Genomic DNA, 5,887 nt, shown 5'->3' on the forward strand with positions numbered 1-5,887 from the left:
GGTGTACATAGTTTATTCTATTTTATCATAGAGATGTAGAATAAATATTGACAAAAAGGAACAAAAATTTCTATCCTTTTGTATAATTTTCTAACTTTTCCTCAGAAGCAGTTATTTTGAATTTTCAAACTTAACAACAGATGAGATTAGCTACGTAGTATTTGATCCAATTCCTAAAAAAGGAATAGGTTATAATAGGATATGTGCAAAAATTTATTTTAGAAAATGTATTGGATATAATTAGATAGACGTTGATAACACTTGTTATGAAAGGAAATTATAAAATCTAACACGATCAGGATAAAACTGAATATTGGAAAATAGATTTATTTATTATTAAAAAAAAAAAAAAACTATTCAAGCCATGAACCTGAGGTTTTGTATTCACTCCATAAAGTGACCACTGCGGAGCGTAGAATAATACTAAGGAACCTTGGGGAAAAACTGCTTCTTATTTACATTCAAAATTTTAAGCAAACAATCATTTGGGCAGAAAGGGGAAGGAATAGGGAAATCGAGGGATGAGAAGACCCCTATGTTCGGAGCTTTTCTTTCAGTCAGATTCTCTTCGGGTATGGTTTAAATTGAAGTTCCGGTCCTGCACAATTGGGATTAACAAAAATACAAGTTTTTATGTACAGTTATATTTTTCTATATCAAAGGTTAAAAAGTGTGAAAAATAAATTTAAAATTATCTAGGTCCGATTTTATTCAGCGATGGCTATAATTGAAGCTCTTGGCGTTACTTTAAATTTAAGACGTAGCCTAGAAAACGCTTACTAGGTCGCTTGCCGGACTCTTCTCGGTCTGATTGTGAGTTTTAATTTATTGAAAAAAGGGCTGTGAAAATTTGGCATACAGATTAACATTAAAATCAGACGGAAATGGTCTTTTTCTCCGTTTTGGACTATTTCATATTAGCCGCAGCACTTCATTTTCTAAAGTCCTGGACTTTTCCCTGATTTTCCTTGACTGATTTTTCATTTACTCTCGCAATTAATGTTTTCAGAACAAAATTCTACTTTTTTAACGTTATAATGCAGAATTTTTTATATATAGAATGAGAAAACGTTTATTTATATTGTATCGATTTTTAATTTATTATTCTCAGGACTAATTTATAACCGAAAACGTGACTAACGTCCATTAAAAATGCAACCAATGTTCTTTTAAATTTGAACTGGACCTTTTTTAAAGGAATTTAGAGGACTTTAATGAAATTCCTAAGAATTCAAGGCGAGTTTAAAGAAGTTCAGAATAAATTAAACAAAAACTAAACTTTTTTTAATCTATTGAATTTAGTAGATTTGATTACTAGATATAGGAGAATTCAAGTGAAGTAAAAATTGAAGAGAATTCCAAAGATATTAAAAAGAATTTAAGATAAACTAATAAGAATTCAGTATAAATTCAAATAAACTGCAATTTTTTAAAAATATTTTTAAATCTTTGAAACTCTAAGGAATCCATTACTTCTTGCAAATAAATTATTTGAAATCCATTTAACTATTATAAAACTCCGTTCTATGAATTCTCAAGATATTTCCTCAAATTTGGGAAAATTCATTAAAACACCTTGAGAGATTTAAAAATCTCTTAAAATAATTGAAATCCGCCGAAATCTAAAAATACCTTTAAACCTTATAGATCCTATAAGATAGTTAAATATCCTCCGAACTTCTAGTAAGTTCTTTAAAACTCCATGCCGTTTTTTAAATTCCTTATAACTATTCAAATCCTTGGAAATTTATGAAATCTTTTTAAATCTCTTAAAAATGTCTTGGAATAATTTAAAATACGCCAACATATTTTAAATCCTTTGAAATCTTTTGAAATCCCTAAAACTTTTTGAAGCTCTTTAATGTTACTTGGGTTGTCTTTAAAAAATTCCTCAAATAATTTAAAAACTTTTCAAATAATTGAAATCTACTGAAAATTCTTCGGAATCTTATTAAATAGTCGAAAATATTTCAAATCCTTTTAAATCTTTTGAAATCCCTTGAAAAATTTTAAAGCTCTTGAAAATTACTTGAAATGTTTTAAATGCCCTAAAATCTCTCAAATCCTTCGGAATCCCTTCAAAATATTGAAATCTATTCAAAAAAGCTTCGAATCCTTAAAAATGCGCTTTTAAAATACGCCAAAATATTTTAAATCCTTTGAAATCTTTTGAAATCCCTGACATTTTTTTAATCTTTTAAATATTAATTTGATGTCTTTAAAAAACCCTTAAAATAATTTGCAAGGATTTCAAATTATTTTAAGGATTTGTTAAGACATCTAAGTAATATTCAAGAGCTTTAAAAAATGTCAGGAATTTCAAAAGATTTCAAAGGATTTAAAATATTTTGGCGTATTTTAAAAGATTTGAAATCTATTTAAAATTTCTTGGAATCTTTTGAAATTATGCTAAAATATTTCTAAACAATTCTAAAAAATCTGTACATAAATTTTCGTACATAAATTCCCTGATATTTGCAATTTTTAAAAATCTCTGACTTTCTCTGAATTTCCCTGACCAACAAAGTTCCCTGACTTCCTAATTTCTAGGTATTTCCTGACCTTCAACCACCATGTTTTTGATATAATTTAAAATTTAGAAACTCGTCACATCAAAAAGAGATTACCATTTACCAGTTGGTCGCTTGTAATATCCATTCCCAGATCAAGAACATTCCCCGACCAACAAAATTTCCCGGACTTTTCCCTGATATCCAAATTTTCCTTGACCTGCTGCCCCCCTAATATTAATATCCATTTTTATTCCAAACTTCCTGTATCTTTTAAATCCTTTTTTACTCGTTCCATATATATTTTAATGCTTTTCCATTCCTTTTTATCCTTTTCTATCCCATTTAATTCTATTCTATCATATTTCAATCAGGGAGAAGTAAAGTATGAAAGCTGCTCGTATGACCTGGAAAAAAGTGATGTAAAAAAGGCTTTCCGGTAATCTGCGATTTACTGCTGATGTAATCTGGCAGTAATTTGACCGTGGACTGTAACCTGACAAGTAGATAGTGGGTGGAACGAGCCAGTACCCAGAGTTTGTACGATCGTACATACATAAATTCATACAAACATACGTGCACACAAACAAACATTCACACATGCATTCATACATTTATTCACACATAGCCACATACAAGCCACAGAGTAAGTAGTAAAGTTCGTTCAACCTCTTCTCTGCTCCTGACGTCAGAGTCAGGTGGACAGATACAGTACACAATAGAATGTGTACATCGTGTTGGTACTATGTGAGTCTCCTGTTTTGCATGTATACACTGGCAAAGTATTGAACGACAGAGGCCACTTTGCCGATAAACGACGCTGGGTACTTTGGGAGTTCTATTACGAAATTCCGGAATACATTACGTATCACTGAGCCTCCTCTTTTTTTCATCACGATGAAACTGAGCCATCGTGTCACTGGGGCGTTACAAACCAAGTCTTTGTGAAAAAAAGAATGACCTTTCTCACCCTCATCAGCATAAAAGTCAATTCATAATTTGGACAAAGTGTAAAGTCTGCAAGAAATGTTACATTTCAGACAATTCTAAATTAAAAATTCTTAGGGTGGCCAGTGGAATCTCAGAATCCTTTAAAATTTTAAACACTTCGCAAGGTTAGTCCTCAGGGTGTCTATGGCCAGGCAACTTGAAATTTTCGCTTTTTCCTAGGTTTTTCCCAACCACATTTTTTCTCCAGACCAATTTAAAGGTGTCTTTTGTAATTTTTCCCAAACAAACTGAACGCATAGAATATGGAAATTTAACATATAATACGCAATTATATTCAAGATTTATGATGTGGAGCAAACAATTATTTATTTATCACAGACTGAAGAGATAAAAGAACGAGTATGACTCGATTGCTCGAGTTATTTTAATGTTAATTGTATGAACTTTAAAATGTTTTCTCTTAAGTAGGTTGAAAGCTATAAGAATTTTCTACAAAAAGAGACAGGATAAAGTCAATTTGTCAATTTCTTAAGAAAATATTGCAAAAGTAGTGCAAATTTCAATGTTTTCTTAAAATATAAATAAAATCTAATATATTTAAAAATTTTGAATGTCGATTGGAATCATTTTAAAAGTGATTTTTTTATAAAATCACGTGGAAAGATCACCGATTTTTTATCTGGTCTTACATGGGAGGTACGTGGTAAAAAACATTTTTTATATAAAATATTTTCAAGTCTGGGAATAGTTAAAAATAATATTTAAACAGATTTTATTGTAAACATGTGCTTTGTAAGGGCGATCCAGTGCTTTCTGTACCTAGCCATATTAGTATTATTATTATTAAATATAATAGTAAAAAATTCACGAAAGAATAATAAATGAATAAATAAGGAGTCATCAACGAATTACGCAACGTGTTTTTCAGAAAATGTTATCCCTCTTCCAATGCAAGATACCATGAGTTTTTTCTCCAACCCCCTTCCCACAATCAGTTATATTTTATAAACTAAGAAAAGAACATACATTAAAATATAAACTCTGTTAATTAAATAAATGTGGAACCTTAATTAAATAAGTTTTAGAAAATAAAAAGTTGTTATAACAATTAGTATTTAATTTGAGAAAGGTACAATTTTATCATTTCTTCAGTGCATAACAATTTGCATAGTCCAACAAACTTTGTTTATTTGTCCGTATTTAAAAGTGTGTAGTCCAAAATTAAAAAATTTCCAATGGAAAATTAATTTTATTTTCTGATTAATATGTCCAGTTTTCTAATCCAATATTTTTAGAGTACTAGAGATTAACTTTAACGTTTATTTAAAATATTATTATTTAGTTTAAAAATTATACAAATTCCTATTTATTTTTCGTTATCTTCACAGTTTTCACTACTATAGGAGCGAATAAGAAAACCCAACTATTTTTGGTTGAGAGTTTATTCTTTTCGGTTGAAAAGTATACTATTCATTTTTTGTTTAAGAATATTCATTAGTTTTGGTTTACAATTTCATTATTTTATTGAAAATTCAAATATTTTGTTAGAAAATCAAATTTTTTAGTTCAATTTCAACTGTTTTTTCCCTTCAATTCGTCTTTTTTAAATCAAATTCAACAATTTGATTCCATTTTTGTTTTCTTTCTTGAATAAAAAAATTTTTTTTGTTTGAAAATTCAATCTTAACCTGTTTCGGTTAAAAATTCACATTTTCAAATTGAAAAATCAACTGTTTTGTCGGAAATTTCTTTTCTTTTTGTTGAAAAATAAATGTTTAACCTGAAAATGTAACGGTTCCTTTTTTAGGTGAAAATTTATTTCTTTATGTTAAAAAATTAATATTTTTTTTAAGTTGAAAATTTAATTATTCCTTTGTAAACTCAACTTTTTTGATAAGATTTCAATCTTTTAAGGTTAAAAATGTATCTGTTTTGTTAAAAATTCGTCTTTTTTTATTAAAGATTCAACAATTTGATTACATTTTTGTTTTCTTTCTTTACTAAAAAATTGTGTTTTTGTGAAAAATTGAATTATTTTATTGTTTGGTTAGAAATTAATCTGTTTGTTCGAAAATTAACTTTGTTGTTAAAAATTTGTTTTTTTTTTGATTAACAACTCCATTTCGGGATAAAAATGTACTTTTTTTAGTTGAAAATTCAACTATTTGGTTGAAAAATGGTGAAATTATTTGTTGAAAATTTGTATTTTTGTGTAGCAAATTCAAGTTTATGGAATAAAATTAATGTTCTTGGTTTCAAAATAATCCCGCGCAGCTCCTGTTACACCTACATGCGGCGCGGCCTCAATTCTTGGAAGGGCTATAGAAGGGAGGGCTATTGAAGAGTTTCACTGTATTTTGTAATTTCATAAAAAACAGTAACACTTTACGAAAACCCCTAAATAAATTCACCAAAAAAATGTAGCC

General features: G+C 28.5%; 1 protein-coding gene across 1 annotated transcript in view; it reads right to left on the reverse strand.

Moving 5' to 3' along the window:
* The window catches only part of LOC117167283 (UBA-like domain-containing protein 2), a 66,098-nt gene that overhangs the window by 13,474 nt on the left and 46,737 nt on the right, over positions 1-5,887 (reverse strand). The window lies entirely within an intron of this gene.

This window comes from Belonocnema kinseyi, chromosome 2, assembly GCF_010883055.1.
Source record: "Belonocnema kinseyi isolate 2016_QV_RU_SX_M_011 chromosome 2, B_treatae_v1, whole genome shotgun sequence".
Classification (NCBI taxonomy): domain Eukaryota; kingdom Metazoa; phylum Arthropoda; class Insecta; order Hymenoptera; family Cynipidae; genus Belonocnema; species Belonocnema kinseyi.